Consider the following 16,778-nt stretch of genomic DNA (forward strand, 5'->3'; position numbering starts at 1 on the left):
AGGAAAACAACTCAAAGGAAAATTTGTTAGTTTGAGTTCGAATACATAATGGAGGATATCACATAGAGAGCAGATAAACACACAAAGTTGCTTTTTTGAGGACATTTTAACCCACGAGTAAAGGAAAACAAATTTTTAAACAAGCAGGATTTTGCCTGTTTTAGTTTGACACTATCTGAGAAATGGTTACATCACGTTGAGCTAAGGTCTTCTTGATTCATATCTTTGACGTCCGATGATATGAGCCTCACATTTCCTTGTATAACGAGAAGGGGGAGAATAGAAATTTTGAAAGATAGGGGTCGAGCCTTGGAAGGCTACCTATGTATCTCACAAGGAGAATTTAGGCACTACGTAGTTCGGGTAAAAGAAATACTCATTTTCATTCATTCATTCTTAATAATTACAAGGAAATTTGAAAAATAACAAAAAAGCTTTTAAAAAATAAACAGTGGTCCCATATCAGTCGTTCTTCTACTTGCTGTTACATCAGCCACGGGGAATAAACTCGACTTGAATATTTCCTATGATGATGAGATATTTCATGTCGTGGCGGAATGCGAAACACTTTTTCAATGGTATGGTATGAGGCATTATGATAGGGGCAACGTTTCTCAACTTCGAACAAAAGGGAATATAACATATCCACGTCCTTATAGAAAGGGATGAAGACTCTGTTTTGAACCAATTCCGAATAGACCTCCAACATTGTTTTCTTGAAAGGTGTGAATGAGCAACGATAAAATATAGTCCTCTCAGTGACTGGTATATCGATCTATGGTTCATCACATGCAATGATGATGCTGTCACCCCAACTGTTCGCAGTACTGTCCATATCGAGTAAACGGCGAACCGCATTCTTAAACTCTATGCACTCCTCCATCGTGTGCCCTTTATGGTTAGGATAACACTCACAAGTCTTGCGAATGTCCCCTGATCCCACTTGGCAAGATGCTCTGTCAACAGACCTCAACATACGCCTAGATGTAGTGCTAAAAAATTAGGGCGCATGAAATGGTTTCCATCCTTGTTCGGTACTCTGCGCATATGCTTCAAGAGTGACTTTCTAGTCTCCTTTTGCCAGACGTCCTTCGTGAGAAGGTTTGCGGGAAATTTGTTTCTCATAACTTTCTTCAATGCTCTCTAACTCGGGGTTTTTAGGAGGAAAAAATAGATCATATAGGCACCGCTCGCGCTGCTTCCTTATGTCGATCATCTGCTTTTCGGTTGGTTCAGTCTGGATATTCTTTCCTTTGTAAACAGATGTGATCTCACCTTTTCTGAGAGGGCAGAATAGTGTTTTAAATTTGGTGATAGGGTTTTGCTTTTTTTTGGGAAACTCAAGAGTCGGAAAATTTGGTCGGACTTTGTAGTAGTGACTTGTATATTTGGAAAATTCTGACAAGGAGTAGGTTTGCGATATCCTCATCCAAAGCAATATCACATAAACAGTTTAAAACTCATATATTGCGTCCTAAATATATAGGAAACCCTTTAGCGCCAAAGGTAGGCCTAGCGCATTTGAACGATGTACATGTGGAATTGAACCAGTTAATTACCCCCCAAAAAAATTTCACATATGAATAGTTAATGTTCACAAGGGGAAATAAACGGGAAAAATAAAGAACACAATGCAAAAGCGACAGACCTACGTAGGGGCCATTTAACTGTATGGAAACGACAGAAATATATATAGAAAAAACCACGCAGGGGGGAAGTCCACTATGTTATCCCTGATGGCACAGCTTTCCTAAGTCTTGTGTTGCAGCAACATGCATCGTAGAATCAACAGGTAACCCTAACTCCGGCATCCTTTTTCTTCCCAATCTTCGTATTGCATCCCCTTTATCTTCTCTTTGACCCATGAGTCAAATTCATCAAAACCGCGTCTTAGCTTTTCTAATTCCTGAGTTGTCTTCTCAAGAGCATTTCATTTTCAATAAACTTGGCGTACATTTCTTGGGCTTCCCGTTTTACCTCTCTTAACTCGATCACAACTTTGGTCTCTTTGTCTTTCACATTGCGGCAACTTTTTGGGACTGGAGAGGAGATACTTTGTATGTTATTTTTCAGCCAAGCTTTATAAGTTTCGTCATACCCAGCGTCAAACTGATCTGGAACAATGGTGTCTTTCTTCATTCGTTTGGCCCCTTTCATTCCCTTAGCATTTCTGTAGCGCCATCCACTCTGTCATCCCCAATGTCATACATATAAGCGTCATAATACGCCTCTCGAGGTGTGCCTACTTTCTCCCAAACCATCGTAAGAATCGGAATGGTAGGTAAGGACGGATTCCCTGAATACATGTAGTGGAAGAACAAGTTGCCTGCCGCCCCTACGATGACCTCCCTTGAGATGAAACGATCAAACATTTATTGGAGATCTTCTTCTCTTAGCTCGGAAAAAATCTGAGCCCATCTTTTTAGTCCTTAGATTCTCCAGATTTGCCCAAAACAACATATCGTTCAAATTCCTGAGAGTGTTCTTATTATACAAGGTATGTAAATCCTGAGTCCCATACCTTTTTACTAGATGACTGAAAATCCGCAATTGAAGGAGCAGGTTGCATCCTTGAAAGTAGCGATGTCCCTCTTTGCATTTCCCTAAGGCCCGATACATGTCTGATAGTATGACCGGAGCAACGGGATAATAGTTTACTTGTCCTTTATTCTTAAACCCGTTGACAAAAGTGTGTACAATAATTATCACTTGAGTGTTGATACTCAAGCTCGGTCCGTGTGGAAAGACCATTGTTCCCAATAGGACGACAGCAAATACCAAATGTCGGATTTTATTCCATTTCCTATAGGTAACTTTGAACTCTTTATTATAATTCGCATAAAAGCTTGGATGCCCGAATCTAATGTAAAGGTCCCTAAATGATACACTAGATTATTGGTCCTAGTAAGCGTAATCTCTTCTTAACCCGAATCAGTCTATGATTTCTTCGACAGAAGGTTTTTTAGGGATTAATATGTCCTCTTTTTTTCTTACTCTTCTTTCTAACCCGGTACCCACTGTGTCGATGCAGTCCCGAAGTTCCTCGATTGTCGGGTGATTTCTGGAGTTCCAAATTCGAACAGTATTTTCTCGTTGTCCCAATAACCTGTGAGGACTTCGATTTGCTCAGTCCAACCATTCATTTTTATAAACTCGGTCAGGGCGCCCACATACTTGTTGAAGTTTCTTTTATGATCTCCGTCAAGGTCATTATACCATATTTTGAGTAGAGGCGGTGTTTCTACGACCATGATGAATCACGGAAAGCGATTCATGCCTACAAAACAAAACCCAGTTAAGTTTACCCACCCCACATTTGGTTTCCACATGTACATCATTCGAATGTCAAGCAAAATGATATATTGTGAGGTCAGAGACCTTGGACACAATTTTGGCGTTTTCAACTAATGGACTTAATATGCCTTGGGTATTAAGCCATCTAAGGCTAATTCTTAGATTCGTTTATGGTTTCGCTCTATCTTAAGCTAACTAGAATTGTTTCAAAAGTGACGGTTACTCGAGTCGGACAGACGACAGGGTGAAGCTAACAAATGATGTTGGATGACCGCAAGCCAACTATTCGTTTGTTACTTCCAAATAAAGACTTGTGTGTTTTCTGAAAGTAGTCGTGGTAAGCCACCTAACATCCTTTATCCTACTAATTGCCGTTTGACGACAAATATGCCATGATAGTGCAACAATTTTAATAATACGATAAAGAAACAAATAAACAATTATTTCACGTACCAAATAAGTTTAGTTTTAAGATTAGAATCCTCCAATGTCCCCAGCAGAATCGTCGTTTTGTTTTAATTTGGGATAAAGAAAACTATTTTATTTCATAAGTTTTTGACTTTTTTTGAGTCGCAACTTAATTTTTAAGAAAACTTAGTTTTCGAAAAGTTTTAAATAGGAAAACTATAAGAGAATTCCATTTATATTTTAGTAAGGTTTTTAAGACACCTAAAATATTCACTAACTCGAGATTATCCGACAACTAGTTTTTTTGGCTAAAATGATCTAACTTAAATTCTTAAGATTTTTGAAATACCAAATTTTAACTAAGTGAATAACTTTAACTTGAAAAATTTATTTTAAGTTTATTTATTTGATTGATTCAAAAAGTGATTAAAATGAGGTGGCGTCTTGCGGGATTTGAGATGTGAATCCTAAAACTATCGGTAGAAATCAACAAGCAATAGACGAAAAGTAAAAGGAGAGAGAGAGAGAGTTGGGTTCAAATCCGATTTCGGTTCGCCTGGACCGTTATTTGGACAAGCTTCGTTTTGGGTCTTAAGTGTAACACCCCGTATCCAAAACAAAACAAAAACCAACTTATTAGAAAAATCTGCAGATGCAACCAACGGGGCCATCACCAGACCATTGACTGACCCAAGATTCGTCCTGCACATCCATCAATGAGGTCAGAAACCCCCTAAATCTCGGTCCAGGAAATTTTTGTTTATTCATGATCGACAGACGGACCTACGGTTTCTAGAACTTTGATAGAACTTCATTACTTTATTAAATATATGTTCCAAATCGGATTGTAAAGTTATTATTCAGTTTACACATGAATTTCACAACCCTAGTTTTGTATTTCTTTAGTTCTTGAATTACACATGCTAGGTCAGATATTTCTGTTAAGCAATTATACATTCTTCATATTTAATGAATCATTATCAGTTAAATGTTGCATTCCTAGTTTGCATGTTCAGTTTTGAGCTATCCAATATTTACAGAAAATTCAAACATAATTAGTTAACTACATAAATTAATAGGACAAGCACAAAACCGAGTTGGACTAGGGTTCAGTATACCCAATTAGTTCCAAAACTACTATCCAAGTAGGTTGTAAGTCCCCTCTGTGGAAATCAGTTTAGTGATCACGCCAACATGCCTTTATACCTATGGCAGGGTAAATTGGGTCCTCTCGATGTGGCTTATACATCGAACTCCACATTTAGCTCATATGATTTTATTATCGGTTATTAGTAGCTCCCACAGTTCAATCACTCTCAACATTGACCATTTATCAGTATATTCAGTATTCAGTCTCAGCATGTTACAAATTGGTCATTGCATCCAGTTAGCTCAGAAATCAGCATATTATGTTCAGATTATTATACTTGCTTTTGTGCTTGTTTAGTTATTTTTTATTTCAGCTTTACTCTATCCTACATGCTCGGTACCTTTCAAGTACTGACGCATACGTGCGCTACATCTGCTCGTGATGTAGGTTCAGGTTCTCAACATTCAGATCACGCATAGATCGATTTTCCAATCTTCGGTTCAACAGATTCAGTGGTGACTCCTCATTCTCCAAGGATAATAGTCATGAGTTTCTTTTCAGTACTTAGTCTTTTAGTTTCATTTTTTGCTAGACTTAGCTGGGTCTTGTCCGAGTATTTCTAGTCAGTTAAAGGCTTATTTCAGAAATAGTTAGATTCAGCTTAGTATTGAGTTAAAAAAAATTCCTTTATATTAAACTTATTGCTTTCAAATATCTCAATTATAGAATATGGGTATTCTCTATCTTTTCAATTTAAATTCTGATTAGCTTCCGCATTCAGTTTATTATCTTTAGTATGCTTATGATAATGTCAGTAGTGTTAGCTTGGTATCACTTGTGGTCCTAGGTTCCGCGTCCCTGTCTCGGGGGATAGCTCGAGGCGTGACAAAGCTTGGTAATAGAGCACTAGGTTCAAGAGTCCTAGGATGTCTGAAAAGCCGCACTGAGTATAATCCTTTCATGGGTGTTAAGTGTATCACATCTAAAGAGAGGGAGGCTATAAAGTGTTTTAGGAAAACTTCACTTTCTTGTTAATGTTATCGTGCGTAAGGTATGATCTTATTCCACTATAACTTGACGTGCTACGTTTCAGATCATGCCTCCTCGTAGAGCTGACACCAGGAATGCAAACGCAGCTCCTCCAGTCCCAGAAGAAGAAGTCTCAAATGCTGAGTTCAGGAATGCCATATAGATGCTGGCTCAGAGTATGACTAACCAGAACAATCGGGTTCATGCTCATGTGAATGAAAATGGTGGCTCAGTAGCAGCAAGGGTTCGTGACTTTGTTATATGAATCCGTCTGAGTTCTTTGGATCACAGACTAATGAGGATCCTCAGAATTTCTTTGATGAGATCAACAAGATTTTTGAGGGAATGCAAGTCACTGGAAATGATCGTGTCGAGTTAGCATCATACTAGTTGAAGGATGTTGCTCATATCTAGTACACTCAGTTGAAGGAGAATAGGGGTGCAATTGCAGCTCCTATCACTTGGGATTGCTTTAGTGAGACTTTTCTTGACAGGTTTTTCCCAATAGAGTTGAGAGAGGCAAAGGCTCTGGAATTCATGAACTTGAGGCAGGGAAACATGACAGTTTATGAGTATGTGCTGAAGTTTAACCAACTCTGCAGGTATGCTCCTCATATAGTTGCTGACTCTAGCGTTCAGATGAACAAGTTCTTGTATGGAGTGTCAGATTTGGTGAAAACTGAGTGCAGAAATGCTATGTTATTTGGAGATATGAACATTATAGGGTTATGACTCATGCTTAGCAGGTTGAGGGTGATAAGCTTAGAGTAGTCTAAGGAAAATAAGAAGGCTAGGACTGGGAACTATGACTGTTCTTAGCAAAAATCAGGTGTGGAAATCGCTCGCAGAGTAAGCAAAAGTTCTCAACTCCAACCCCTTCATCAGCTAGTGTTCCATCCTCCAAGAACAGGTATGACTAGAAGGGTAGAGTACCAGGATCTAAGTTTCAGGGAAGTGTTTCAGACACCAAGACTTACCCCACTTTCCCTAAGTGTGGTAAGAACCATCCGGGCGAGTGTCTTGCAGGAAAAGAAGGGTGTGTTGGGTGCGGTCAATCTGGTCACAGGTTGAGGGATTGTCCTTCTAGACAGGGTCAAGGAGGTGGTAATGGAAAAGCTCAGTCTACAACTTCATCAGCACTAGCGAGTCGCCCAACTTAGCAGGGTAACTCATCTGGTACAGGTGGCGGTCAACGGCAGAACAGGTTGTATGCTCTTCAGGATCAGGATGGTTCTCCTGATGTAGTCACTGGTACGTTACGAGTCTTTGACCTTGATGTTTATGCATTGTTTTATCCATGGGCTACTCTTTCTTTTGTAACTTCTTACATAGCAGTCCAATTCATTGTCAGTCCAGAAACTCTCAGAATTTTTCTCAGTATCTACTCCAGTTGGTGACCCAGTTATAGCTAGACGGGTATACAGAAATTGCCCTGTCATAGTCTTAAACAAATTCACCTCAGCAGATCTAGTAGAGTTAGAAATGGTAGACTTCAATGTCATTCTAGGCATGGATTGGTTACACTCATGTTATATCAGTCGATTGTAGAACTATGATTGTTCATTTCAGTTTCCTAACCAAGCAATCTTAGAATGGAAGGGTAGTAGCTTAGCGCCTTGTCAATTTATTTCTTACCTTAAGGCCAGAAAGATAATATCTAAGGGTTATGTCTATCATCTAGTTCGGGTCAGGGATTCTAGCCTTAAAACCCCAACTCTTGAGTGAGTTCCAGTACTTTGTGAGTTTCTAGAAGATCTTCAAGGAGTCCCTCCCGAAAGTGAAATCGACTTTGGAATTGATCTCCTTCCAGATACCCAATCTATTTCTATTCCTCCTTACAGAATGGCTCTAGCAGAGCATAAGGAATTGAAAGAACAGTTGAAAGACCTTCTATATAAGAGATACATCAGACCTAGTATTTCACTATGGGGTGCGCCAATATTGTTCGTAAAGAAGAAAGATGATTCTCTCAGAATGTGCATTGACTATAAATAGTTGAACAAGGTCAAAATAAAGAATAAGTATCTAATCCCCAGGATTGATGAATTGTTTGACAAACTTCAGGGTGCTAGCCATTTCTCAAAGATAGACCTTAGATTGGGTTATCATCAGCTCAGATTCAGAGATGTTGACATTCCGAAAATAGCCTTTAGAACTCGGTATGGTCACTATGAATTTGTAGTTTTGTCGTTTCGACTAACTAATGCTCCTTCCACTTTCATGGATTTGATGAACAGAGTTTTCAAGCAGTACTTGGACTTGTTCATTATTGTCTTTATTGATGATGTCCTCATTTACTCTAAGAGTGAGGAAGAACATGCAAGTCATTTGAGTGTTGTTTTGCAGACTCTAAGCGATCACCAGTTATTCACTAAGTTTAGTAAATGTGAGTTTTGGTTGCAATCCGTTGCTTTTCTTGGTCACATTGTATCTAGCGAAGGGATCCAAGTGGATTCGCAGAAGAGATAGAAGTAGTGAAATAGTGGTCCAGAACTACCTCTACTACAGATATCATAAGTTTCTTAGGTCTAGTGGGTTATTACAAAAGGTTTGTGGAATGATTTTCATCCATATCCTCATATTAACTAGGTTGACTCAGCAGATGGTCAAGTTCTAATGGTCAGATGATTGTGAGAAAAGCTTTACAAAATTGAAAACTAGACTGACTACAACTCTTGTCTTAACTCTACCAGAGGGTTCAAATGGTTATGTGATTTATCGTGATGCGTCCAGAGTTGGTCTAGGTTGTGTTTTGATGCAGCGAGATAAGGTTATAGCATATGCCTCTATACAGCTTAAGGTGCATGAGAAGAACTATCCAACTCATGAGTTCGAGCTTGCAGAAGTGGTGTTGGCACCCAAGATATGGAGACACTACTTGTATGGTGTTCATATAGATGTGTTACAGATGATAAGAGCCTTCAATATGTGTTCACCCAGAAAGAGTTGAATCTTTGCCATAGGAGATGGCTTGAGTTCTTTAAGGATTATGATATGAGTGTGCATTATCATCCTGGTAAGGCGAATGTAGTAGCCGATGCTCTTAGTAGATTATCTATGGTTAGTGTAGCCCATGTTGAGGAATAAAGGAAGGATCTAGTGAAGGATGTTCAAAGGCTTGCTCGATTGATAATTCGCCTTGTGAGCATATCAGACAACGGTGTAACAGTTCAGAATGGGGCAGAATAGTCTTTGGTAGTGGAGGTTAACAAAAAGCAAGACAATGATCAAATCTTGCTTGAACTTAAGGGTGCAGTCCATAATCAGAGAGTGGAGGTTTTCTCCCAAGGGCGAGATAGTGTACTTCGCTACCAGGGTAGATAGTGTGTTCCTGATGTGAGCGAGTTGAGACAGCATATTCATGCAGAAGCCTATCACTCTAGGTATTCTATTCATCCAGGTGCCACTACGATGTATCGCGATCTGCGGGAAGTCTATTGGTGGAATGGCATGAAGAGGGATATAGCAGACTTTGTGAGTAAGTGTACCAATTGCCAGCATGTCAAGGTATAACATCAAAAACCATGAGGTATGACTCAATAGATCGACATTCCTACTTGGAAGTGGGAAATGATCAATATGGATTTCATCACAGGGTTACCGCGTACTCGCAGACAGCATGACTCCATTTGGGTGATAGTTGATAGGATGACTGAGTCTTCTCACTTTTTGGAGGTCAAGACTACAGATTTGGCAGAGGACTATGCCAAGATTTACATTAATGAAATTGTAAGGTTGCATGGGGTTCCTTTGTCTATCATCTCAGATAGAGGTCCTCATTTTACCTTTCATTTTTGGAAGTCGTTTCAGAAGGGTTTTGGTACTCAAGTTAACCTTAGCACAGCATTTCATCCGCAAACAGATAGACAAGCAGAGCGTACCATTCAGACCCTAGAGGATATGTTTAGAGCTTGTGTGATCAATTTCAAAGGTAGTTGGATTATTACCTTCTTCTTATTGAGTTCGCCTACAATAATAGCTACCATTCCAGCATTTAGATCGCACCTTATGAGGCTTTATATAGGCATAGATGTAGATCTCCTGTTGGTTGGTTTGAAGTAGGTAAAGCAGCTTTGATAGGGCAAGATTCAGTCCTTTATGCTATGGAGAAAGTTCAACTCATTAGAGATAGACTTAAGACAGCCCAAAGTCGTCAGAAATCTTATGCGTATGTAAGGAAAAGGGAACTAGAGTTTCAAGTTGATGATTGGATTTTTATGAAAGTCTCACCTATGAAAGGGATGATGAGATTTGGAAAGAAAGGGAAGCTCAGTCCTAGATATGTAGGCCCTTCTAAGATCTTGAAAAGGGTCGGCAAGGTGGCATATGAGTTAGAGTTGCCGGCAGAATTAGCAGCAGTGCATCCGTTCTTCCAAATCTCACTCTTGAAGAAATGCGTGGGTGATCCAGCCTTTATAGTGCCATAAGAGAGTATGGCGGTGAAAGATAATCTTTCTTATGAGGATGTACCAATTGAGATTCTTGACCGTCAGATTAGAAGGTTGAGGAAAAAAGAAGTTGCTTCAGTCAAGTTTTGTGGAGGAGTCAGTCCGTAGAGAGAGCTACTTGGGAATCAGAAGCAGCCATGAAAGCCAAGTATCGTCACCTCTTTCCTTCCGATTCCACTCCAGCTTGAGGTAATAGTTCCTCTTCAATTTTCCAGTCATTCATGCGTGAATTAGGTCTTAGAATCATGTTCCCTCAGTTTGTACTTGCATTTTAGTCGTATTTGCATGTTCTCGAAACTCAATTCAGTTAGAAACTCAGTTCTCGGTGTTTAGTAGTAGGGTTTACAGCTTTCTCCCTTTATTCCAGCTAGTTTAGTCTTCATTCGAGGACGAATATTCTCAAGGGAGAGATAATGTAACACCCCGTATCAAAAACAGACCAACAACCAGTTTTTCAGAAAAATCTACAGATGCAACCAACGGGGCCATCGACGGATCATAGATGACCCATGGTCCATCCTGCACATCCGTCAATGGGGTCATAAACCCCTAAAATCTCAGCCCAGGAAAATTAGGTAAAGTCATGATCGACGGACGACCTACGGTCCGTAGGTCAGACTACGGTTCATAGTCCATGACCGTCGATCGACACCTCATTCACCTACTCTCTTACAAGATCCACGGATGAACAGCACGGTCTATAGGTGGACCCACAGTCCGTAGGTCTGACCGTAGGTGGGAACTAGCAGACAGTTAAGGGGGAAATGCAGATGGATCAACTTCAAATAGTCATAACTCTTAGCGCATACTGAATTAGGTGACCCATGACCTAGCCACAAATAGATAATTGAATTAGCTTTACATAGCCACCAATCTTTCTAAAATCACACTTTCAAGTAAAAGGTTATGCCCATTTTAGTAAAGGTTTGTCGAACAGGCCCAACCTACGGACCAAATAACAGACCATCGATGGAACGACGGACCGTTAGTCCTGGTCGTCGTGTGGCCCAACAGCAACAAACTCAGGGGTCTTTTGGTCTTTTCCCACTTCATTTAAACACTAAGATAGGTCGTTTTAACCCTAGAAACATAACAAGAACTTACCTAAGTCAAAATCATAAATCAAAAGTTAGAAAATTAGAAGAATGAAAGGGAAAAAAGCTCAAGAACCTTAGTTCAACAACGCGGCAAGTTCCCAGCAGTTCCAGCCCCGAAACTTAAGTGTTTTTCTATGAATTTCATCACCAGGCATGTGGATTCACTAGTGGGTTCCTTTCACCCATTGGGTCCCTAGTTTTCAGTCAGATTCTTTATTCTCTTATCATGATTAAACCTAGGGTTTCAAGAACTTTGATAGAACTTCTTGAATTTATTAAATATATGTTCCAAATCAGATTGTAAAGTTATTGATTAGTTTATCGCATCAATTTCAGAACCCTAGCTTTGTATTTCTTTAGTTCTTGAATTACACATGCTAGGTCAGATATTTCAATTATGCAATTATACATGCTTCAATTTTAATGCATCATTATCAGACTAAATGTTGCATTTCCGATTTGCATGTTTAGTTTTGAGCTATCTAGTATTTAAAAAAATTCATATATAATCAGTTAACTACATAAATCAATGGGAGAAGCATAATACCGAGTTGGACTAGGGTTCAGCATACCCAATTAGTCCAGAACTACTAGCCAAGTAGGTTGTAAGTCCTCTATGTGGGCATCAGTTAAGTGATCACGCCAACATGCATTTATACCTCTGGCAGGGTCTATTGGGTCCTCTCGATGGGGCATATACAACGGACTCCACATTTAGCTCATGTGGTTTTATTATCGGTTATAAGTAGCTCCAACAATTCAGTCAGACTCTCTGCATTGACAATTTATTAGTATATTCAGTATTCAGTCTCAGCATGTTATAAATTGGTCATTGCATCCAGTTAGCTAAGAAATCAGCATATCATGTTCAGATTATTATACTTGCTTTTGTGCTTGTTCAATTATGTTTTATTTCAGCTTTGCTCTATCCTACATGCTCAGTACCTTTCAAGTACTGATGCATACATGCGCTACATCTTCTCGTGATGTAGGTTCAGGTTCTCAGCATCCAGATCACGCATAGATCGATTTGCCGATCTTCATCAGCAGATTCAGTGGTGACTCCTCATTCTTCGAGGACAATAGTCATGAGTTTCTTTTCAGTATTTAGTCTTTTAGTTTCATTTTTTTCTAGAGTTAGAGGCTTATTTCAGACATAGTTAGATTCATCTTAGTAATGACTTAATATTTCTTTTGTATTAAACTCATTGTTTTCAAATATCTCAGTTATAAAATATGGGTATTCCCATCTTTTTAGTTTAAATTCTTATTTAGCGTCCGCATTCAGTTTATTATCTTTAGTATGTTCATGATCATGTCAGTGGGGTTAGCTTGGGATCACTTGTAGTCCTTGGTTCCGTGTCCGCCTCTCGGGGGTAGCTTGAGGCGTGATATTAAGCCCATTAATTTGTACATGTCCTAAATTCTAATAGCCTAATTCTAATAATTTAATTATAGCAAAGACAAGGGCGTAGGCCCAAAGTAACAAAATATAACATGCTAAGAAGGAACACATAAAAACGAAAATGGATTTCTTGGTCAAAATCTTCAACTCTAGTCTGAATTCTTTCAACTTTGGAACATGTACACCTTTTATGGTGAGCTTGTGTTGACACCCAATTTTTACCAACCTTTTACCATTTTTAGGATTACAATTCGATTAAATACGTATTTTAAAATCTATTTAAAGTTTAGAATTTTAATCGACTTTGCTTGAAAATTATATATCCTAGTATGTTCATTTAATAAAATTAGTGTAAACATAACTAAAATATTTTAAAATCATTAATGAATTAAAATTTAAGTGATTTTCAATTATATAAAAAATATTTAATATATGTAGTATTTTAACTAAATAGTAATTCCTAAATTTTCCTCAAAATCATTTAAATCTTAACCCATTTTATTCTAATTTCTTTCAATTCTAGCCACTCCAATCCCAATTTTATTTCAATCACAGCCACCTTCTCATTTCAATTCTTGCCAATCTCATTGAAATTTTAACCATTCCATATCTTTTCCAATCTAATTTCAAGACTTCATCTTTTAATGTCATTTATCCATCTTTAAAATAAATCCTAGATCAAATCCTAGCTGTTTATCTAAATTAATCCTACGGTTGTGATTAAATCTCCTATTTGTCCTATTTTCTAATACCCTAAAAGACTTAATACTAAAATATCACTCATCATCTTCCCTCTTCAGCCGCCTTCCCCCTCTCCATTTTTTTCCCGGTGAGCCTCCCTTCTCTCCTCAACATCCTCTTCTCTCCCCTCGCCTTCCTCTCCGCCCCCCTCTCTCCCTCGCGTTTCTTCCCCTCTCCTTCGTATCCCTTCCCCGTCGCTCCTCCTTTCCTTATCTCTTCCCCCTCTGTTTTCCGGCGAAGGCTGCTGGTGGCAGCCGCCAGGCAGTCCGACCACCGGTGGGCAGCAGCAACAGGCGAAGAGACATGCAAAGCCGCCGCCTCTCTTTTTTCTCTTTTCTCCCCTCTCCTCTCTCCCATTCAACTGCATCGACCAGCAACAGCCGGCAACGAGCCACCACCAACAAGCAGCAGCCGAAAGCAGCAGCTTCCAACAATTCCGGCAATGGCTCCAACAACAAGCTCCGGCGATATCCTGGCCTTAGGTCATGTGACGAATCTCAACAGATCCGTCTTTGGTATTTTTAAATTAATTATTACTTCGTCTATCCAACTCTTTTTTTTTTTTGAGTTTAATCATATGTTCCTATTATTCTAATATGTTTATTATAACTTATGGTGTTTGAAATATACGTTGATTCGTATACTTAAATTCATGGTGTTGATAATTATTTGATTTTTATATTTGTGTTAATTTTCTAGTGTCTAGTTCACTAAGTTGGTTTGGATCAGCCCGTTAATTTCGATCCTTGCATTTTGTTTCCCTTAATTATTAATTTGTAGATTTAATTATTCAAATTTTCTTATCACCTAGCAGGCATATTAATAAAGTGACCTTAATTGCTACTTGTAACCCCCACATAGATTGCATAAGATACGGCCGGGACCCACAGTTGTGGACCTTGAGAGATGTCTAACACCCTCCCCTCAAGGTAATTGGAATCCTTACCCTGATCTCTGTCTCGTTGACCTTAGATAGACTTAGTTAGGTTAGATAGGTGTTGTAACGCGCCTTAATTCGTTAGGTGGCGACTCCTTAAAAACCAAATCCATAAAGAGTTGTTAGGTTGTGCACAAAACTCGTTTTTTACAAAAAAAAATGGGGGCGCGACAGAATGGCGACTCCGCTGGGGATATTAGGTTCTTTCCATTATATGTTTCATTGCTTATTTATGTGGGGTTTACTTTATTTTTGTTATTTCATTATTTGTCAGTTGTTTATCATGTTTAGTCATCATTTTGTTGCTTTATTTACTGTCTTCTTTCCATGCGTCACCCCTTCCCTCTTCCTTAATTGTTTATTACCATGTTTCACCTTTTCCCTTTTCCCTTATTTGTTTACTTACATATTTAATCTCATACCCTCTTTTCTTATTTGCGTGATTTTGTAATATCTTTATATGTTTTCTTTCCTATATTTATTTATTTATTATTTTATAAATTGCCTATATATTACCGCTTTTCAATTTAAATGTTAAGTGTTTATTGCTTTGATAACTTGCATTATGCTAATACTTCCCCCAATTGGGACTCTCTTCTTTTTTTTATTTTTTTCTCGTGATGTTGTGCCTTTGCACCTCTCAAAACTACTCCAGTTCTATTCAAATACCCATTATAAAGAGTCGGCATATGCGCGGACGTAACGGACAGTTTTACTACCATGAAACCATGAGCCTCTCGCATAGAATCCCTTTGAAGTCAGTGTCAAGACAACTCTTAAAAGTCCTAGTTAGGTCATACATGTTGCATAAACTCTAGGTGATTTGACCGTTGGTGTCAATCCACATAACTACTAGCCACTATCGTCTAAAGGGCCCCCATCACCCTTTAGACAAATTGCATATTTATGTGTCAATGTGATCATGATAGTTAAATTAAGCCAAATTATGTCAAAATGGATTTTAGAATTTTATTCTAACTTAACTCCAAATTGGCATAATAGGCTTGAATTAATTATTGTGTATTGCTTATATGTCGTCTTAAGCCTACCTTTGGCTCAGCAAGGTTTCTTGCATTTTAGGTCGTTCATAAACCATTGTGTTTGTCCTTATGTTATATATTATGTTACTAACTTCTTCTCTTTGTTTTTTTTTCTCTTTGTTTTTTATAATTGTTTTCCCCTCCCTAAGGTTGATTCGTGCTTATCACTCCCGATCTGAAGGGCCTGCTATTTTGTCTCATTGGTCTAATCATTTGGATAAGGTTTTATGGAGAATAAAAACATTATTAGTGATGCGATTGGGACTACTGCTCAGAAAGAGGGTTTAGAAAATTCAAGGGAAGGGTATACACGTGAAAACAATGAGGTGATATCAAGGTTGGAACAAAAGATTTTAGAAATGCAAGAACAATTATCTATAGCTCGCAATTCGAATGTGTTACTCTCTGAGGTCAACACCATCTTCAGACCTCAAGCCATGCTCACTAATCTTCCTCCCTTATCTCATCCTATCTCACATCCTCAAACTACCTCAAATAACCTGCCTTTTCAAAGCAACCAACATCCACATCATACCCATCCCCCACCATAACAACATGATACATCCAACAAAACCTGTTTAGCTCCACCAAATGCCTCATATTCTCATACCACTTTACATGCTCGCGATATACCTCAAACTTCCATTACATATGCTTCCTATATTCCTACTTTGGAAACACACAAATTAAATCCTATTTATGTCGATTCTCCTATCCATCACCATTATAAATCTGAGCTTTCTCAAAAGGATGAATTGATACAAGTTAAGTTGGAGAAGTTGAACGTTCGAATACAACAAGTTGAGGACAAGAAAGAGAAAGAAGGGCTGAGTTTTGAGGACTTGTGCATACATCCTGATGTCGAATTACCTGAAGGGTACAAACCACCTAAGTTTGAAATGTTCAACGGATTTGGAGATCCGAAGGCACATCTAAAAATGTATTGTGAAAAGCTAGTGGGAGTCGGCAAAAATGAACAAATTCGCATTAAGTTGTTCGTTATGATCCTTACTGGAGAGGATTTTTCACGGTATATCAATCAAGATTCAAGGAAATGGTTGAAGTGGACGGATATGGCCATCGATTTTATGAAAAGGTTTGAATTTAATGTTGAGACTGCACCCAATTGGTTTTACATTCAAAATTTAAAGAGGAAACCTATAGAATCATTTCGAGAATATGTTATAAGGTGGAGGTATGAAGCTTCTAGGGTCTGACCCCCGATGGATGAATCACATATGAAAGAACTTTTTATGCGCGCCCAAGAGCCACAATATTATGAGAAAATG

Source organism: Solanum pennellii, chromosome 10 (genome assembly GCF_001406875.1).
Source record: "Solanum pennellii chromosome 10, SPENNV200".
NCBI classification, from domain to species: Eukaryota; Viridiplantae; Streptophyta; class Magnoliopsida; order Solanales; family Solanaceae; genus Solanum; species Solanum pennellii.